Source organism: Tinamus guttatus, unplaced genomic scaffold (assembly GCF_059628265.1).
Source record: "Tinamus guttatus ecotype Peru unplaced genomic scaffold, ASM5962826v1 Tinamus_guttatus_pri_ptg000706l, whole genome shotgun sequence".
Classification (NCBI taxonomy): domain Eukaryota; kingdom Metazoa; phylum Chordata; class Aves; order Tinamiformes; family Tinamidae; genus Tinamus; species Tinamus guttatus.
In genome coordinates this window covers 118,429-140,241 of record NW_028289240.1, presented here as the reverse complement: position 1 = coordinate 140,241, position 21,813 = coordinate 118,429, and the positions used below count along the sequence as shown (strand labels likewise).

Genomic DNA, 21,813 nt, shown 5'->3' with positions numbered 1-21,813 from the left:
CAATAGCATTACTTTGTCTGATAGCTTTGCTTGCTTTAACTCAAAGCTTCTTAAACGGACTCCTTAAAACAGAAACTTAGATTAAAATGATGGTAGCCAAACATCAACTCCTAACAGCATCTGTTACACTTGTAATAAGAGATAAACGGTATCTTCCCAGAGAAAGGGAAAGGAATAAAAAGAAATAAATCAACCCCACACACAAAACACTATCAACCCCAGCAAATACTTGTGACTTTTGGATCTGAAAGGGAGGAACATAGACACTTGATGACACGGGTGCTTTCCCTGAGCAATTCAGCATGTAAGCCTAGAATTGCTCTATGACAGCATGGAAACTACAGAGCTCTCAGGTAGAACAGAAACAGCTTCTACAGCATCAAGCCAGAAAACATGAAAACAAAGCTCGACAGCCACAAAAAACTAACCAAATGCTAAATCAAAGCAATGTTTTAATGAACTCAGGGTCAATATCTTATTGGGGAACAGTGTTTCAGGAGAAGGGCACATCCTGAGAACTCAATAGATATAACTAAGAAAAACCCACCGACTAAAACCTTTCACTGACCCATCTCCTTGTGAGTGGGGTCCTAGAGTCAGGTCTAGCAATATTTGGAAGTAGGCAAGTTTTCTAATTGCAGTCTGCAAAGCTTTAGAAGCACAAAAGGAACAGGAATAAATTAAGTCTCTAATTAAACATGTGCCACCCATCTGCTGTGCCAGGTTATTTGGATTAATTTATATGGATTTGCTCACATGCTAGCAAGAAAAATAGACAAAAAAGTGTGCTTCTGGTTTGTATTGACATGTCTTATCATGCATTTCCAAAGGCTTTTGCTATAGCCTGAAGAGATGTGTCATTCTGAAATTCTGCATCTAGCAAATAAGCAGCACCACCAGATGTTAGAGAACTTCTGTTTACCCTGGTGTTTTATTTCCTGTAAGGAAAGATCACAACATGGCCCAAATGCAGGCCCTCTGGAATCACCATCTTCCTAAGGACTGCAGCAGTTCACATCCTTTAAGAACATGTTGCCTTTGATATGCATCACATTAAAACTTCACAGAAGAATATAAGCTAGCAGCAATACTATTACAGAAGTTAAATGTCAGGTAAGACAGTCTGGATAGAAAAAAGACTCTCCTGAAATAAGCACGCTAGTGAGTGAGCAGTACAGGAAGCAAAGAACTTTCAACTCTTCTAAACTAATAATAAAATAGAAACACAGATGAACAAATTCCTAACTTCTTCATTCACAGATAACCCAGCAAGGAGCAAAGAGCCCTTTCTGCAGTGCACACACAGGTGACACTGCCCTGCAGCTTCCAGGCCAAACCACTGAGAACATCAAGGCTTCTCACACTAAACCATACCCACGTGAACAGCACAGCTCATAACGAGTGATGAAGAGCATCCAGTCTGTAAGACTGTAACACAACTTGTCCCTTCTCCTGCTCTGCCTTCATCACTTTCTATCTTGAAGTCTTGCCCTTAACTCGCCCTACTAATAGACATAAAAGAGGGAGAATAGGTATGAGTGCAAAAATTAAAAGATTATACAAATCCATTTTGTAGAATATTTTGTCAACTCATGTAAAAGCTTTAAGAGTTTATCTGAATAGGTATTGGATTATTAAGATACAGATTTATCAATAAAAGGTCATTAAAAAATATTGTAAAAGGAATGTTTATATTGGCACACTGGAGCAGCTTTTCTCCTGAAATGCAGACTGACAAAGTACAAAAATGCTGCAGCCCTCGATTATATCGGTGGTTTTCAAAAGTAATAACTTCCATTAATGGAAATTGAGTAAAAAAGAATAATTCTGTGGGATAAAGTTATTCTGCTTACTATGCAGAGACACAAATTAATTTTAACTACACTGTGTGATTGACTATAATGGTCTAAGTTGAGCTATAGCAGCAGCAGATCTGAATTTTAACTCAAAAACTGAACTTAAGTTTGAGAAACACAGAGGTCAATATCTCTGACATAACATAACTATTTTGTGAATTACAAGCCTAGCCTTTGAATTTACATAAGCTCCTCCAAACAGGAAAATGAAAAAAAGAAAAATTGAGGCTAAAGAGCAAGTACCCTACTGGTAAATGCATACATTACCTTTTTAATCAAGTCTTTTTCCAGTTTCTTTCAAGAATTTGATCTATATATTAAAGAAAAAACATTTTATATCTACATTGTCCCATTTACTTTCTAGTGACATGGACTAAATTGCCAATTAAAGACAAAAAAGAAATGGAGAAGCATCCCATCACCACAATCCAATTTTCGTTTGAGAAGGACATACAAAAAACGCAGGTAAGAACAAGACTCAAACTTCTCCCAGTGGCGGGTTTAAACAGACAATCCACAGTGCAGTTGTACCAAAATACTTTAAGTTTTTCTGAAATTTTTCAAGAGACACAATAATGACCTTGTAGAACGTTCCCTAAGTGATACTAATTTTTAATAGGAGAGACAGTAAAGGAAAACAGCCATGACCGATCATAGGAAAATATTAGAATAATAGGACAGTGACACAGATCATAAAAGAATGCAGGAGCAGAAGGTAAAATAGAATTACACAGCAGTGGAGTTAAGCAATTTTTAAGTCATTACCTTTTCCATCTTGGAGAATAAAAGGGAAACACTCACAGACAAGAAAGACTTCTCTGCAAGTGCTCCAGAAAAACAGCCTATTAAACAGTACTGAAATATGACAACACAGTGTTCAAGTCTGCCCTGACACAAAAATCAACAGCAACAACACATTAATGCAAGCCTGCTGCCACCCCGTGGTACTTCAAAAAACCTGTTCTCTGAAGAAAGTTCAGTTCACTTCACTACACTCAAAGAAAATAAGAAAAATCCCATCACCAAAGTTCAAATTTAATTACTAATCAAATCACACACTGTAGGTCTCATAGGAACTCACTATTGAAAATACTTGCTGCTGCTAAAGCAGCAGTATTAAACTTAACACCGCTGCAAAGTGGCACTCAGCTGTGCACATACAATCAGACCTGTCTGAGGAATGACCAAATCAGCATAAAGGCCTTCTTCAATTTCATTGACTTTTGAAGTATCTCTCCAAAGCCAAAAAGCTCTGACTGCCAAAAAGCATCTAGTCCAACCATTTCAACCCAGAACTTCCTAGTCTCTGGGCACCTGGTAGCCTCATCTTCCAACCGCTTATCTTAACAAGCATTTTGACTAAGGCTTTTTACTGTTTGGCAAAACAAACAGAAGCTTCATTTAATTCTTACCACACACATGATGTAAGAGAGGATGGCCCAGAGGAACCAATGAGTGCACCAACAATGGTCAGCAAGTTGTTGTTCAGCAGGAAGCCCTCAGCACACAAAGCCCATCCGGAGTAACTGTTCAGGACAGTAACAACTACAGGCATGTCAGCACCTCCAATAGCTGCTGTTAATGTGACACCCTGGGAAAGGAAAGAAAATACACAGTTCAATATAAGCTATAAACGCAGAGAAGAGGGCCCCCCTGCAGTATTTAAAAAAAAAATGTAGTTGTAAAATAGCAAATCTAAGCATTTTCTACATAACAGATCAAGCTGTGTCTTGAGCACAAGATATTGGGATTCCCGGTAAGAGGGGACAGGAAAACATTCCACTATCCTACTCACAAAAATCCCACCAGCTCTGTGGAACTGTGCACACAAGGAAGTTATTCATACTGAAAAAAAATTGCAAGACTCAGCTTATAGTACTATAATATTCAAGGTAAATGTTTCAACAGCTGGAGTAAGCGTGGAAGGAAAGCACAGGGATAACTATTTTAGCATGACAATCTGTACATTCAGTGCTCTTATAGTTAAGGATGAACTTTCCAAAAGATCTTTTAAACCTCATTTTACCGTATAAAAGCTTCCATTAAGTCATAGCTGCAAAAAGTAGTTACCTAAATACATGTCTGTTCTTCAGAACAGTTCTGTTTTACAGCTAAATTTAGGAAAGTCAGCTGCTACTTGCCAGTAAAGTTAACAGAGAGGCACTGTGATGTGACTCAAGATAGTAAGATAATCATTAAGAGAAGGGAGATTTGGAAAGCTGAGGAACAAACTGTACAGTCTGTTTTACCTCCTAGAGTTTCCCCAACTCACCATTATGGCTGAGAGTGCTGATACAGAACCCAAACAAGTAATTCCCGTGGTGTAACTAGGGTCGATCATGTAGGGAATCATCCCGCCGACGCTGGCGGCCAGCAACCCTGCGTTCAAGGCATGTCGACCAGGCAAGAGCAGTGGTGCAGAATTCGGGATACCTGCAATCGAATGCAATAAAACTCTTGCTTCATTCCCTAATCTCTTTGAAATGATTCACAATAACCATAAAGATTTGTTTTCCTCCCAAAAACAAAAAACAACCAAAAAACAACGACCAAAAAAAAAAAAAAACACACACACACCAACACACACCCCCACAGCCACACTTACATTTTGGCCCCAAATGTTTGCATGAAGTGCGAAACAGGACTACGCAAAGTCTAGTTAAGAGTTATCCTACTATTAAAAAAAAAAAAAAAAAGCCCCAAACAAATAAGAAAGCATGGTTAAAACAAGTGCATACAGTCACTATCATTAAGACATGTGAGCCCATTACGAGAACTTATAAAAAAAATAATAATAATCTTCTCAGCAGCTGTAGTACAATAGCACAACCTGGAAACATCTTAATTTCCCTTTGTTAGTAAGGGTAGAATGCTTTAGATTTGAAGAAGCAAATTTGGTGTTTGGTGAGCTTTTCCTGGAGAACAATTTTATTCTGAACTCTGTATTTTTACCAGACAGGGGATAGGTGGGAAGAGTCTTCAAATGAAGGCACTAAGACATTTCATAGGGATACTAATAAGGAACCTAGAATCCAAAAACTTATTTGACACTGTCTGCATTTTAGCTCTAACACACTTAGCACCAGGAAGGCTAAGATAAGAGTTGGAAGCTATTTATATAACATATTTCTTCATATCCTGCTCAGAGGGTATGAAAAAAGAAATAGATATTAGCACTACACACATTTGAATGATTCAAGACTTGCATCAACACCAACCTGAGTCTTTTTTTTTAAGAACATAAGCAGTCTTTTAAAGACAGCTGTTCCTACTAATGCCTGCCTCAGCAACTCTTAAAAAAAAAAATCTTGCTTCTAGATAACATGAACTGAAAAAGTTCACATGATTTAATAACTAACAACAGTAACATAAAATCACAGAATGCTGAAGGTTGGAAGGGACCTCTAGAAGTCATCTAGTCCAACCCCCCTGCACATGCAGGGTCACCTAGAGCACGTGGCACAGGACTGCATCCAAGCAGGTTTTGAAGATCTCCAGAGAAGGAGACTCCACAACCTCTCTGGGCAGCCTCTTCCAGTGCTCCGTCACCCTCACTGTTAAAAAATTTTTCCTTAAGTTCCTGTGGAACTTTTGGTGCTTTAGTTTCTGGCCATTACCTCTAGTTCTGACAGTGGTCACCAGTGAAAAGAGGCCAGCACCATCCTCCTCACTGCCTCCCTTGAGGTATTTTTAGACACTGCTCAGGTCCCCTCTCAGCCTTCTCTTCTCCAGGCTGAACAGGCCCAGCTCCCTCAGCCTCTCCTCATACGGCAGATGTTCCAGGCCCCTCATCATCCTCGTAGCCCTGCGCTGGACTCTCTCCAGCAGCTCCACATCCCTCTTGTACTGTGGAGCTCAGAAATGGACACAGTACTCCAGATGTGGCCTCACCAGGGCTGAGTAGAAGGGCAGGATCACCTCCCTCGACCTGCTGGAGACGCTCTTCTTAATGCACCGCAGGATCCCATTGGCCTTCTTGGCCACGAGGGCACACTGCTGCCTCATGGTCAACTTGTCGTCCACCACGATGCCCAGGTCCCTCTCTGCAGAGCTGCTCTCCAGAAGGTCAGTCCCCAGCCTGTACTGGTGTTTGGGGTTATTCCTCCCCAGGTGCAGGACCTTGCACTTGGCCTTGTTGAATTGCATGAGGTTTTTCACCGCCCAGTTGTCCAGTCTGTCCAGGTCCCTCTGGATGGCAGCGCAGCCCTCTGGGGTATCAGCTACTCCTCTCAGTTTGGTATCATCAGCAAACTTGCTGAGGGAGCACTCTGTGCCTTCATCCAGGTCATTGATGAATAAATTGAACAGGACTAGACCAAGGACTGACCCCTGGGGGACCCCGCTAGCTACAGGCCTCCAACTAGACTCGGCACTGCTGATCACCACTCTCTGAGCTCTGCCATCCAGCCAGTTCCGAATCCACCTCACTGTGCACTCATCTATCCCACACTTCCAGAGCTTGCCCAGGAGGATGTTGTGAGGGACGGTGTCAAAAGCCTTGGTGAAGTCGACATAGACGACATCCACCGCTCTCCCCTCATCTACCCAGCCGGTCATTCCATCGTAGAAGGCTATCAGGTTAGTCAAGCAAGATGTCCCCTTGGTGAATGCATGGTCTCTACTCTTGAGCACCTTCTTGTCCTCCATGTGCCTGGAGACAACGGCCAGTATGAGCCGTTCCATCACTTTTCCGGGGACGGAGGTGAGGCTGACTGGCCTGTAGTTGCCTAGGTCCTCCTTCTTGCCTTTTTTGAAGACTGGCGTGACATTGGCCTTCTTCCAGTCCTCTGGCACCTCCCCCGTTCTCCAGGATCTTTCAAAGATGATGGAGAGCAGCTTAGCTATGACATCCGCCAGATCCCGCAGCACTCTGGGGTGCATCCCATCAGGGCCCATGGATTTGTGGGTATCGAGGTTCCTTAGGTGCTCTCTGACCCAATCTTCCTCTACCTAGGGCAAGTCTTCCTCTCTCCAGGCTTCTTCTCTTGTCCCTAGGGCCTGGGGCTCTAAAGGGCTGCCCTTGGTAAACACCGAAGCAAAGAAGGCATTGAGCAACTCTGCTTTTTCTGTGTTATTCATAACCAGGGTGCCCATCCCGTACACCAGCAGACCCACGTTTTCCCTGATCTTCCTTTTGCTGTTCATATATTTGAAGAAGTTTTTCTTGTTATTTTTAACCTCCCTTGCCAGATTACGTTCCAACCGTGCCTTAGCTTTCCTTGTCGCATCTCTGCATTCCCTGACTACGTTCCTGTATTTCTTCCAGGGGGCCTGTCCTTTTTTCCACATTCTGTATACTGCCGCCTTCTGCTTGAGCATTGCCACAAGCTCCCTGCTCATCCACGCAGGTCTCCTGCCCCCTCTGCCTGACTTCTTACACACAGGGATGCACTGTTGCTGGGCGTGGAGGAAGTGCTGCTTGAAAACTAACCAGCTCTCTTGGGTCCCCCTACCTTCTAGAGCTCTAGCCCATGGGATTCTTCCGATGAGGTCTCTGAAGAGGCTCAAGTTGGCCCTCCTGAAGTCCATCTTTGCAAGACTGCTTACAGCCCTGCCACCTCCTTGTTGGATCCTGAACTCCACCAACTCATGGTCACTGCAGCCGAGGCTACCTCCCACCTTCACACCTCCTACAAGTCCCTCCCTATTTGATAGCACGAGGTCCTGTAGGCCACCTCTCCCCGTCAGCTCCTCCACAACCTGTGTCAAAAAGTTATCGTCGACGCTCTGCAGGAACCTCCAGGACTGTTTGTGCCTGGCTGTGTTGTCCTTCCAGTTGATGTCAGGGTGTTTGAAGTCCCCCATGAGAACCAGGGCCTGTGACTGTGAGGCTACTTCCAGCTGACTATAGAAGGCCTCACCAAACTCCTCATCCTGGTCAGGTGGCCTGTAGCAGACACCCACCACAGTGTCTCCCACATTAGCCTGCCCTCTAATCCTTACCCACAAGCTCTCAACTTGCTCATCCTCCACTCCCAGGTTGACCTCCATGCATTCCAGTTGCTTTCTCACATCAAGGGCAACTCCACCACCTCGCCTTCCCAGCCTGTCCTTCCTAAAGAGCACATAGCCTTCCATGGCAGCGCTCCAGTTGTGCGAGCTATCCCAAAACGTCTCTGTGATACCAATGAGATCATGACGCTGGGACCGCACACAGATCTCCAGTTCATCCTGCTTATTCCCCATGCTTCGCACGTTGGTGTACGGGCATTTCAGGGAAGTAACCAAGCCCGCAGGTTTCCCAGGAGGGGTGAAAGAGGACCCTCCGTGATCATTTCCTATCCTCACTTCCCCACTACCATACTCCCACTGGACGCCATCTGACCTAGGCTGCACGGTACTGTTCGCTGTGTCTGTGTGACACTCCCCTTCCCCCTTCTTGTCTAGTTTAAAGCCCTCCTAACCAGGTTGGCCAGCCTTTTGGCAAAGAGATGTGTGCCCCTCTTGCTGAGATGGGTCCCATCATTCCCCACTAGCTGGTGGTCATAAAACAGAGCCCCATGGTCATAGAAGCCAAAACCCTGTTGCCAAGCCCAGCGGCGCAGCCAGTGGTTAATCTGCCATATCCGCCTTCTCCTCCTTGAATCCATTCCCCTCATTGACAGAATAGAGGAGAACACTACCTGGGCTCCCATACCTTTGATGGCCATCCCTAGGGCTCTGAAGTCTTGCTTGATATCCCTCAGTTTCCCCATGGCATCATTAGTGCCCACATGAAACAGTACCAGAGGGTAATAGTCAGACTCCTGAACAAGCCTTGGGAGCCTTTGTGTGACATCCTTTATTCGGGCCCCTGGCAAGCAGCAGACCTCTCTGGATGAGAGGTCCGGTCTACATATTGGTGCCTCCGTGCCCTGTAGCAGGGAGTCACCCATGACGATCACCCGCCGCTTCTTCTGGGTGCTCCTTTTCTCCTTAGGGGGAGCAGCCTTGCAGCATGGACCAGACTGCCTCTCTGTAGACAGCTCCCTAGATGGGCCTTGGTTCAAGGCCTCCTCTATCTGATCCCCAAGTTCCAGGGCCTCGTACCTGTTGGATGTGGTCACAGGTGGAGGTGAGGTGGGCCGTGGAAGGGATCTTCTGCCACCTCAAGTGGGGACCTGCTTCCATTGTTGATCGTCCCTCAACACTGTTAATTCTGTCCCCTCTGCCCTATGGCAAGAGGGTACTGGATTTACAGACTGAATTGGGGGGTTCTCAGGGTGGCTTTCCTGGGAAGACTGCAGAATGCAGCTCCACCAGTCTATTTCTCTTTCACATTCTCTGATGGCCCTCACCCTTTCTACCTCCTCCTTTAGCTCCACCACCAGACTGAGCAGGTCGTCCACCCTTTGCTACAGTCTTCTGCTTCACAGGGACTCCTTGAGGAATGTTATTTGGTGGAGGTGCTGGGAAAATTACCTTGCCATCCTGACAAGAGATATTTACAGTTATCCCTAACATAATAGATGCTTCAAGAAAATAAGAGTCCACTCTTCTTTATCCTGTAGTTCAGATGAGCCTCAACATCTCAGAGCCATGACAAAGGAATGGCTCCTCTTTCCATATAGGTCATAGTTTGCAAGTCTGGATAAACTGTACAACCTGACCAAATGAACCAGATTGATTCACACATTTTTCTGACAAGATTTAACAACAGTATCCCAGAACACCTGTGAATACAGTACATGACCCAAAGGCAGCAATACAATCCTACCCACCTCTCTCAACCTGAGTGAGCTAAGCTCACCAAACAGACTTATTTGAAGAGTTTATCATCATGACAGAGCGCTCTCTCACCCTATTTGGTTCAGTTTAGGCATTATTTTCCTGAAGTTACTCTTAGAAGAATAAAAATGTATTTATTAAAACAACATTAAAAGGGGGAATGTTTTCCAGTCCTCCAGTAGGTATTTGAAAAATATGTTAAATAACTGTTTTTTTTTTAAATCACACGAATACAATCTGCAAATTCAAGTAAAATACTTTTTTTTTTTTTAATAGGCATATTAGGCATTTGTTTAATCATGAGATACACAAAATTTAGAGAAGCAAAAAGGTTTCCCTTTGCAAAAAAGGAATAGTGCTCTATTCAAATCAATACATATGCGATTGTATATACTGTCTCTCCAACAAGCTCCCTGTAAAGCATGCAAGCATGCAACCTCTTTGAATACAGTACTGAGAAACACCAGGTTGCACCACAAATTAGGAGGATACCACTAATTGACTTACCTTCATCACTACAGTTCCCCTTATAACATGATCCAGGGTGCCATAATCAAAATCATCTTTTGGATCAAAGTAGAAATTCTCCTTGTCAGGACTAATAGCCTTTAGGAGTTTGATGATATTATTGGAATACAGAGTACTGGCCTGGGTAGCCATTCTGCTAGGCAGGTCTGTGTAGCCAATGTGTGTAACGCCCTAAAAGAATCCAAGCAAAGTATTAAACATTCATTGAATCTCTTAAAACACATTTTCAGAAGGATGTACTAGAAGAGATATTATATCCAAACAGTTCAGTTTATTTTTCTGAATTTGTTTCTAAGTTTGGTTAGAACTGTTACTGCAGCTTCACCATTAGTAGCTGAGGACAGGGTATTATTCATGTCTTAAAGTTTAGCATGACCTAACCAAACATCTCAAATGCAACAAGCCTGAAAAGAGAGGAGGAGGTACTGGTGTAAGAGTTTGCCCTCTCCAAGTATTACCTTTCTCTCAAAAATCAACTTCTTAAAGCAGTCAGATAACAGATTATCTGGCCCATTGCTTGGCATCAATCCTACACTATACCTAGGAGTACTCCTCCTCTGCCTAAAATGTCTCCATGTAAATTCTCCACATAAGTATCTGGTTATTTCTGTTCTGCTTATTCTGCCTGCAAGTTCAGCTCTTAAGTAGTGACATCAAAACCCTAGAAAACCACAAAGCTAAACACAATGCTTGACTCACAATATACATGCAATGTCCTGTTTATATTAATGATACCAAAGGTAATGTGATGTTAACCAGCACATCCTACAGACTGCCCTGGAACAGGATAGAAACAGCAGCATAGCTACACATCCTCAGAGAACCTTGGAAGTCTGCTACTTTGACATCATCAACCAGATCACTAACTGGTAATAGTTTCTCACATGTATACCTACTCCCCGCCATAAAAAAGCAGCTCTCAGTTGAGCTTATGAACATCAGAAAAAATATAAAACGTGTTTTTTTCACATGTAGCTCCTTCAGTCAAGGGCAAGTTTGCTTAGTTTCATGAACTAATTCATGCTACTTCTAGTTTGTGCAACAAGGGGTTTTGATACTCTAGGCCAGATATATTAACATTGAAAACAGCTGAAGAAGTTAAAGATGGACAGCACCCTCTTGAAGCTGAGATCATGTTGACCTGGAGCCAGAGACCTTGCACCAAAATAAACAGTGACACAGTCTGCACTTGCTCAGCTGTGCCTGTTACAGAGACTGCAGACACCAGCTGTGGGAGGTGATGAGCACATTGAGGATGCTGCTGCTGCATCCTCTTTACATAGGCCAGATATCAGATCACACTTTTAGCTCAAAGACACATTCACAGGCTTTGAAGTCTAGCGTATAATGCTTCCTTACATTACCAACCTACCTAACCCTATACAAAGGAATTTGTTTCTTTAACATCCTTCAAATTATGTATAATATAACTTTGACAAAATTGAAATCAAAAGGATTTAAACCCACATGACATAAGCAGCTATTCATTTTCAGCACTCATTTTACAAAATACAATCTTCAAAGTATGAAATTGAAGTCACATAAACTGGGAATGATCTGCAGTGCAAAATGCTCACCTTATGAACATACAATTCTCCAGGCTTTGTAGTTTCAATGTTTCCTCCTGCTTCTGCAGCTAAATCCACAACAACTGAACCCTCCTTCATTGATTCAATCATATCTTTTCTAAACAAGATGGGAGCTTTTTTTTTTTAACCTGACAAGACATAGCAAGTTAAACACAAAATACACCTCTAATCCATAAAGCCCAGGAGACAAGTTTTCTCTTCATATCTCCATAAACCTCTCACCTGCTTCAGAAACTATACTTGTATTTTACATGTATTTTTTTTTTGTTAAAGATAAAATATCATGGAGGACTTGCTTGAACAGGCAGAGAGAAGAGATGCTGGAACATCTTGCACCCATGCACATGTGCAAGGTGTTCATGGGCAGTCTACCAAAGATCCTAGAAAGTCCAATTTTGTCCTTAGTAAACAGGCAACTTCCAAACTTAGAATTCAAGTCAGAGCCAAGTGACAAAAACGCAACATTATAGGTTAAGACTGTTGTTGTGCAATACAAAGCACTGAGCCCTAAGTTCTATCTCACTGTGTTTCACTTAAGATACAGCCCTATTGCAACCAGACTTGCTTCAGTACAAATCCTGGATGTCAGGAACAGCAGCAATACAATAAATATGCAAGAAAAATACATATTCTTGATCTACTGTCTACTTGTTTAATAATAAAATATAAAGATATTAAGTCAAAGATGTTAGTTTGCAACAACATAGTAAATATTTACCCATGCTATGCTATGTTCTTAAAACAATTCAAGATTTTATATATATATATATATATATATATATATATATATATATATATCTAAACTAGTATTTTACATTTTTTTTTGACTGTAGACTCCAGTGCACCAATATTAAAGCCAGCAAATTTGAGGATCCTTCAACTTTCTTCTCAAATGGCTCCAGGTTTAGGGAAGAACCAACAGATGAGGAAGGAATGGAATACATCACATAAGCACTCACAGAAAGCTCAGAAAAAAAAATCAGACATTCCAGAAGATCCTTTCCAGCAAGACAATCTTTAGGTACAGAACAAAGTGAACTAATAATTATTTCCCTGCAGATTAAAACTTTTTGTCTTCTCCTTTTCTAGTTAAATCACAGTTGCAAAAAAACACACAACACTGCTTAAAAAACAAGCATTTATCAGGGAAGGGGAAAGTACATGCTTACAAAGAGGTAGTTTTGAAGGTATTCCTTTGTTTTCACTGCAGGAACACCCCCAAAATATACACGTTTACATAAAATAAATGAAAACTAGCATGTTGCATGTAAGACACACCTGTAATGTAGTGATGATGATATCAACGTCTTGGCAATGTTTAGCAAAGTTTCATTTCAAAAAACTAGCATATTTGCATGTAAAACATACCTGGAATAAGTGCTGTAGTGATGATGATATCAACATCCCGGCACTGTTTAGCAAAGAGTTTCATTTCCGCTTCAATAAATTCTTTAGACATTTCTTTAGCATAACCACCTTGTCCCTCTCCTGATTCTTTTAAGTCTACTTCCAAAGGCTCTGCACCAAGAGACTTGAACTGTTCCAGAGCTGCAGCTCTAGGGAAAGCAAGTTAAAATAAAATACACACATGGAACTACTGAGACAAATAGACAGACAAGAAAAATGTACTCAATTTTTTAGCAGCAGCTCAACATACTTTGAGTTTTGAGGCCACTTTAGTAGCAGCTGTCTTCAGACAAGAGAAACAAAGCTCATTCTAGGACTGAGGAGACCAGAATAAAAGTTTTTACTTGCTAAATGGAACAGAAAGAGCATTTGCATCACTAATTTTAAGTTCTTTACAAGCACATTTTGTTTAGAAATTAGGGCAGCCTACTGTTTCCTGTAGAATCAAATGAAGATACACTGAGAAAAAGCCAAAGCTGGAAGCTTAACCATTAAGTCTGCTAACCCATTTCCTCTTGCTTTCACTAGATGGCTAAAACTTAGATGCCTAAATGGGAGAGGAGGAACCACTCCATAGCCTGTGTCCCCATCTTTAATCTTTGACATGGGAATACCAGTAAGTGCTTTTCCACAGGGAATGCAACAGAGCTTTTGCGGTCTCGGGATACTGTAGAGGTCAGAATCATCAGGATTTCAGATGGATGACAAAATCCTTTGGAAAAAAAAAAAAAAAAAAAAAACTAGCTTCACTTCAGGTTATACCACAGAATAAAATGACAGACTAAATTCCCAGGGTGAGGTGAATATTCGCCACATGCAGGTGTTTACTACAAGCATCCTCATACATCAAGATAAAGTACATTATAGTACATTATATCTGAAAAGTTCTAGACAGATTTTGATCATGCTTTCAAGTAAAATGATTCTTTCCAGGTTGTTTTATGAAGCTATTAACCTGGATCAAAAACTGTAAATGAGAGCACAGATTCTTTTTCCACTATTTTGCCTTGTGTCCTCAGAAGAGCACAGACAAAATTCTGGACAAAAGCCCTTTCTCATTTCTATAAAGCAAGTCTTTTTTGATTCATATACCTCTGATTTAATAACATGGACTCCTTGGAAGGTTCAGTTGATGATGGGGAAAAAAAATGAAAAATTACACAGAAATAAAAGCAGCAGACAGGAGTTGCAACTCAATGCAGCTTTTGCAACAGTACAAACAGCTACATGGTGACAAACCATAAATTCACTCTGTAGAGCCATGACTCTTTTCACACACCCACCTGGTGTCAAACCCACAAACCACTGCACCCATCAACTTGGCTGCTCCTGCAGAAGCCAGGCCAGCTACTCCTCCTCCAATGATCAAGACCTAGAACGATACCATTATCATGCTTGGACCATAAACCAAAAACAAGAGTTGGCTAGAAAGCAGCCAGGTTGTACTACATTCACACAGGGGAGATACAGGCATTTGAGCTTTTTTTTGAGCTTTAAAACTGTTACTTTTAACTTCACCTCTCTATGACGAATTTGAGAGAGGAAATGCAGGATTCCCGCTCGGTTTGTTTTAATTTTCTGCTTTTGTTGCTGTTGGTTTTGTTTTTTAAAAAGGTTTCACACTTTCATTTCTCTTCATCCCAGCTCATCTGCAAGTTAGTCAAGCAATCCCTTCCAACATAGCCCTTAACACAGCAGAGCTCTTAACACCTCAAACCTTTCTTTACTGCTACTTACTTTATCTTTCCTCACCCATTCATGCATTGTTAGTCTGAAGTTTAAAAATAAGCAAACAAATAAAACTCAAATTATTCTATTCTTCCCCCCAAAAAAGACTAAAAGCAGTGAACAAAAATTACTAATCCCAAATGAGGAAAAACTTCTAACCCAAGCAGTTGTTAGGTGCACTCAGGAAATGACCTGTTCTTCTACTAGAATACTTGTTTTATTGTACATACCTTGGCTGGAGGAACTTTACCAGCAGCTGTGATCTGACCCGTGAAAAAATGACCGAAATGATTTGCTGCCAACACAACAGCCTTGTAACTGCCACGTAAGGAAGATAAAAACATGTTTTGGTATTTTCCCTAATAGGGACAACCTAATGCCATCCATTGACAGCAATCAGAAGAACACAATGTATACCAAAGAATATATATGATGAAAAAAGTTTAATGTTTTACTCTGGGGCACAAATTTAATACTTTGCCTCTGCTCATATTCAGAACTACATCTTTTTTTATGATGGAATAGATTTTTCAGAGAGACTGCATAGACAGCAATATGCTGGATGTCCATAATACTCACATTAGGTTATTTAACCTAACAAAAAAGTTTGCCATCTTTGAAGCTGCCTTCAAAGACTACACCCCTCATGCTTGTTAGAGAAGGAATCACATACAAGCAACTACAGAATCCCGAGTAATTTTGCAATAAGCATTTAGGTAGGCAAACAACTTCAAAATAAGATACTCTCATCCCAGCTTTGCAGAACTGTATGGCATAGAACAAGCTGCTTAACCTTTCTACCTCTGTTGTACCAGCTGCTTTTGTTGCCATCCTAGAATGGATGCCTGGACACATCAACACAAATATCTGAAAATGCTGATTATTATGGACTTGCATCTTTTCTCAAGAGTGCACATTTCTCAAAACTGACATTGTTCAACAGTTCCATTCTACTCTTTCTGATCTCCAGCAGATATATATCTAGGCCTGGAGTCCTAAAACTAGTGCTTATTTGGAATATAGCTTGCAGATTTGTGGTGTGTCCACAAAATAGTTCAGTCTCCTGCTAGGACAAGCCTTAATATACCCTATGGGCATACGTCACCTGTTGCAGATAGTTAGGGAACGGCGGTCCGTTCTAAATCTAAATCTAAAGGTCCCTCACCGGAGGGCGGCCCGAGGGAGGGGCCGAGAGCAAGTCCGAGTGAGGGACGGAGAGAAGACCCGAGGGAGGGGTCAGAGCATAATGATGTCTGGGCCAGGCCACCACCCTATGCCCCTCAAAATGGCGCCGAGCCACAAAGGGAAGGGCGGGGCGAGGGTGCCCCCGGCGCGAGTGAGGCGCCGGAAGCCAATGGGAGTGACCGGAGCCCGGAAGTGACCAGTCAGTCGAGTTCCGACTCCGGATCAGACACTAGTCAGGACGAGTGGCTCACAACCGATTCAAACTTAAGGAAGGAGAAAAAGAAGGTAAACATCCGAATTAAAGAAAAACCGGCGGGAGCATTCATGATTAAGCATGTTGCAAAGGAAGAGCATCTGACCCCAATTCAGGTGGCTGTTACCTTCAAAATAAAACTAATGAAAATTGTGAGTTTCTGTTCACAGGACCGGATCATCGGACACCCCGGTCCCCGTACACCCCGGTGACAAGCGTCCCGACGGCGCCCGCCGCCCCGGGAGCCGCGCGCGAGCGCCCGCAGCGAGCCCGAGCGTCCCGCCCGAGCCTGCGAGTTCCACGCTGACCGAATCCAGAAAACAACAAAACAGCCTCCGCAAGAGGGGGCCGCGATGCCTTTGCGATATCTTAATTTTGCAGCTTGTCACTATAGGACAGGTAGAGTCACACCAGTCCTTTAAATGGGGTACTTGAACAGATCGAACAATCTCGAGCAATTAGTACAAAAATAACTACAGGGCCACCAGTTTTCAGTGCCATGCCTTGCCAACTAGCACCCATTGAACCCTGTTCCAAACGCAGCTGGTACAAAAATTTGTTCACCGGTTCGCCGTGGTTAACCACCCTGATATCCACCTTGATAGGGCTGATCACAATGATCATGATGACGCTAATCTTTGGACCCTGTATATTGAATAAGCTCATGCCGTTTGTCAAGAATCAGCTAGAGAAGGTTAACATCATGTTAGTAGAACACCAACAACTGCTTTAAGAATATATCCACTCAGTATTACCCCCAAGTTATCCCAAGGTACACCCTATTCCTACACCCTGGTATTACCTGTCATCCCCTACCTTCTACGCGCCTTCTTCTTTGTGCCTTATGTTTTATGTCAAGTTTATGATATGTAATTTTAAGATTGGTATAACTATAAGAATAGAATAAGATAGTAATAAGAATAAGATAGTTGTATTTTAGCTAGTTTTGTTATGCATAGGGAGGGGGGAAGTTGTTGCAGATAGTTAGGGAACGGCGGCCGGAAGATATCGTGCTGTACGGAAAGATAGGGCCCCTAGTAGCCAATAGTGTTTAGTCTATGGTGTAAGCAGACGGATGTGACGTTGTAAACCTAGATATATAACACCTTGTTTCCCATCAATAGAGGCCATTTGCCGTCCACCACATTTGTGTCAACTAGCTGATAGCCCGAGTGGTTTGGGGGTGGTCGCCGTGCCGTCCCTGAACCAGGTCGCTGCAGCCATTTGAACTGCAACATCACCTACATATGAAGTCCAAAAAAAACAAACAAAATTATTAAATTACTGTTTTTTGGTTATCAGATTGTCAATAAGCACCTAAAGCCTACAGCACCACGCACATAGCATGAAGGTATTTGAGAGTATTCAGTCTTTTTAATCGGCACCTGCCATGACCATTGCATTAATACTGAGCACTCTTTTTAGTTAACATTAGCTCCCAACAAGATTAAATGCAAGTGACAGTCCATGTTCAAGCTGCCTTAAAGACAGCTCTGATCTAGTCCAGAGTAAAGAGGTACTAGACAAACCAGTCCAGGAACTGAAAGAATACAAGTATTTATTTATTATTTCTTTTTAAAAACAGTTCTGATTTGAGAAAGTTAAAGTTGCTGGGCACCTCCAACAAGTTCATCCTGCTCCTGCAAAAATAAAGACAGAGTCTTAAATATACCCAATACCAAAATATGATAAAAATAAAATAAAATTATACCCAGCAATGTTGGCCATGGAGCTAAGTGCATCATAACCCTGAGCAATGGTGATTTGTGGAACCTGGTCCATGGCCAAGACAGTAGCTTTTTTTTCTGCAATTTTCTTCAGGAGGTCTGGATTTTGATCCGGATAGATAAAACTAATGAGGGCAGCAGCTGTCTTAAAAAGGTCTGCTTCGTGTACACCTAGTTCAGGGTTATGTATCGGAGCCCTCACCTGGAGAAAGAGGGAAGTTTCCAAATCAATCAGTAGTAATAAATCAGGACATGCCCCACTTTCTTTTTCCACAACTTGAGTTCACAATCACAAAGTATATGAGAAAGTATGAAGGTTGTTTGTACAACTAAACTCAGAACTTTCCAGCTACAGTTCACAGATCAGAGGTGGCTCAAAAAATAAATAAAAAAGGGAAAAAAGGCAATAGGAAATATATTAATAAAGCAATTACTTTGACAACTAAATCTGAAGCCAGTACTTCCTTGGTCCCCTGGATCTTTGCTCCTACTTCCCTGTAATGGTCATCAAAAAATTTGGAAGCTTCTCCAGCACCAGATTCCACCACAACATTGAAGCCTTGTTTAACCAAAGCTTCAACTCCAGCCGGTGATAAAGCCACCCTCTTCTCATTCTGAAATATCTCCTTTGGGACACCAACAGTCAGCCACTTGTAAGGAATTCCTGTAAGAGTAGCAGATAGGACAGTATTAGTTGCATCAAAGAACTTAAGGTTTTCTGAATTGATATTAATGGCACTCTGCTGCACACAGACATACAGCCAGTCACATTTAGTAATTTTCCCTCCTCAGGAAAGAGGAAGCAGAATCACATTTTCTACAAGTGTATTTTACATTTCTTTAAATTATACCATCTTTCCCGACATCCTTATTTCCTCAGATACCAACAGATCAGCGCAGTCACCACAAAAGCACTAACAGGTATCTGATGTAGTTCATACCCATCTCAACTTATTCAATCAGTTACGGTATTCTGGGGATATATTCTAAACAGGAATAAACGAGCTTAACTTCCTCTGTTTCAGTTTTCTCTGAAGAAGCAAATGAGTTGAGCAGCTGATCTGCATTTTAACTGAACATTAGTTTTGAATGTCTATTAAAAGAAAACAATCACATAGCAGTTGTTTCAGTTCACTATCACCGAGTACAAGTTATGTACCACAGGGAAAAAAAAAAAAAAAAAGATGAAGTGCTTGGACCATTGCTACAGAAATTAAAAACTTTAATATATGAGTATCTGAATAACTGGATGTCTGACTATGAGTTCGCTCGATTATACTTCAGTTTTTTACTTTGATATACTTCAGTAGTTGAAGTAAAGCAATTCCCTGTTTTAAGGTATTCAAGTTATACTAAATAATGCCAGGAAACTTACAGAAGCTGCAATTTATCAGTTTTAGCTTAAGGCATCATATTACAGATCTCTAATTCTATCTACAATTTGAGGACCTTGAGATATTTCCAGCTAAACTTCTCCAATCCAATCAAGTGTTCCAACTTATTTCTTATGCATACATAATCTCAGGCAACATAATCATGTATCGAGTTACCATATTCCTTCAATTACACAAAAGCGCATGGAGTCCAGCATGCAAGCCCCGTTCTGCAACAGCTTTCACAGATATCTCTCCAAAACTTAAATTTTGCATTGTGACATTTACACCACATTTACTGCACTGCTATGAACAGAACTTAAGCAGCCTGAGAAGCCACTCATATTAAAGACCAAGCTAAAAAAAAAAAAAAAGGAAAAAAAATGAATTGACGAGTAAGAGCTTGTTTTCAATAATGTATCTTTTAACTTGACAAAGAATTTTGACAAATACATATTTTATTATGTTTAAAAATGGTACCAGATAGTTAATATGTTGCATGTTTTAAAAAGGTCTCTTTTCCTGCATGCCCCTCTTCTTTTAAGGATAGAAACAAGCATTTGTACCTTATATTAAGAATTTTGAGAAAGGGAATTATTCTGCCATTTTTAAATCTGAAGATCTTACAGCTATGAAATGGAACTGGGACTAGCAGGTGCTTAAAGTTGAAGATCTTAAGATGTTTGAGAATAACAATTCTCACAACATACCATACCACTTGTAACGTTCTGAAAAAAATATAATGCATAGTTGCTAAGAATTGGGATTTTAAAAAAGCCTACCCACACCCAGTCTCATGATCCATTAAAAAAGACAACATATCCAACAAGAAGACAGGATAAAAGCTCACTAGGCAGAGAAGTGCATTACTTATTATTCCTACTCTTCCTTTCATATCTTTCTCTCTAAAATTAAACTGATCTAATAGTAATAAGTAATTCTGAGACAGAAGTTTTTATTATTCATTTGAAAACATGTTACATTCCTTAGATTACTAGGTAAAACCAAATCCAAAAAGTATATATTAAAGGAACAAAATATAGATCTGAAACAAAAGAGCTACAGAGGTAACAACGTGCTTTGTACAGATTTGCTTCATCAGCAATGCAGCACATTCAAACACCACAGGGCAGCTTAAGGCATCACTACTGCAGCACCATTAGCCACCTGAAAATTACGGTAGCTGCTGACAATCCCTCACAGAAATACTCCCGCCTTCAGGACATGGCTTCATTGTAGAGCACTGAAGAGTTGAGGGGAAGTTTGCTGCTGACTTTCATTAAAATAATTCAGTGGAAATAAAAGAACTCTCACTTTTCAAAGGCAGAAATGAAATCTAGCAGACGTAATTCCTTTCTAGGATAAGAAATATGAATCATGATTTGGGAAAGGCAGTAGCTCCAGGACAGAAAGCTTTCCAAAAAGCTCTGAAAAAATAAGAATTAAGTACTACCTTCTCTTTCTCCTTTTCCAAGTTTTACAGTGCATGGAGGCAGAGTAAGGAAGGGATTACAGCACACAGACACTAGGAGGATGACTGCAAATTTAGAGGTGTACAAACAACTCATATGAGTTAAGAGCTAAACTCATATGAGTTAAAAGCTCTAAGTTTTCTTTTCATAAAATCTAAGGTCCCAGCACAAAGGACAACTGTCACTTCCATTTTCTTTTTTTGTTCACTTGCTTTTGTGTGGAAGACTAAACCAGAAGAGCAAATAGGTGGGAGGGATGGGACAGAAGATGCATTACACGCCAAACATGTTCCCTCATTTTCTTCCTTTATATTGTTAGGTATGGCTTACAATAAAAATACGTAAAGCTTTTCGAGAATGAAAACATTTGCAACTTCTTTGCAATGGCCAGAGACCAATAAGGAGGACTATGCCCACCTCCAGCTTTGGAAGATAAAAATCAAAAACATTCAAAAAAAAATCTAATTCTCACACCCTCTTATCCCTCTATGCTACTACTGACTTTCTAGCAACCAAAACGTAAGTGAACAGTGAGACAAACATTTCAGTTTGCCTATCTTTAGCTAGAGCAGGCACTGTTCATTCATTAAGAGATGCACAACTTTTTTGACATCAAGAATCAGTGTGAAATTTACTACTACTGCTACTACTACTACTACTAAATTTCACAAGCCTTAGAATCTCAACATCAAGCACGCATATAGTTCAAAAAGAAAAGATGAGAACACTGTATTTTTAAATAAGCCGCTCCTATGACTATGCTTTCTCTCTCTCCTCATTATAATCTCCACTGTTTAATGAAGAGATAGCAAATCAGGCTCATAAATCTATTTGTAACCCTTTCTTCTCCATTATTTAACTTCTATCCACAAATTGAACATTTAAAGAACATCCAAAGGAAAAATACAACTTTTTCCCTAGTTAATCTGATTTCAGGAGGCAGAAACAGTATCAACAAGTGTTAGAAACTGACCTGAAGGAACCTGAG

At 41.1% G+C, this 21,813-nt stretch overlaps 1 pseudogene across 1 annotated transcript in view; it reads right to left on the bottom strand.

Moving 5' to 3' along the window:
* LOC104566890 (NAD(P) transhydrogenase, mitochondrial-like) overlaps nt 1-18,846 on the bottom strand; it is a 29,509-nt pseudogene extending 10,663 nt beyond the window's left edge. The window contains exons 1-11 of the transcript XR_015914024.1: nt 18,832-18,846; nt 18,415-18,723; nt 17,965-18,182; nt 15,046-15,133; nt 14,371-14,459; nt 13,049-13,236; nt 11,669-11,808; nt 10,071-10,262; nt 9,134-9,266; nt 4,129-4,289; nt 3,269-3,447 (exon numbers count right to left, since the gene is read on the bottom strand). The product of XR_015914024.1 is annotated as an NAD(P) transhydrogenase, mitochondrial-like (transcript). The remainder of the gene's footprint in view (nt 1-3,268; nt 3,448-4,128; nt 4,290-9,133; nt 9,267-10,070; nt 10,263-11,668; nt 11,809-13,048; nt 13,237-14,370; nt 14,460-15,045; nt 15,134-17,964; nt 18,183-18,414; nt 18,724-18,831) is intronic.
* Between the last annotated feature and the right edge of the window lie 2,967 nt (nt 18,847-21,813).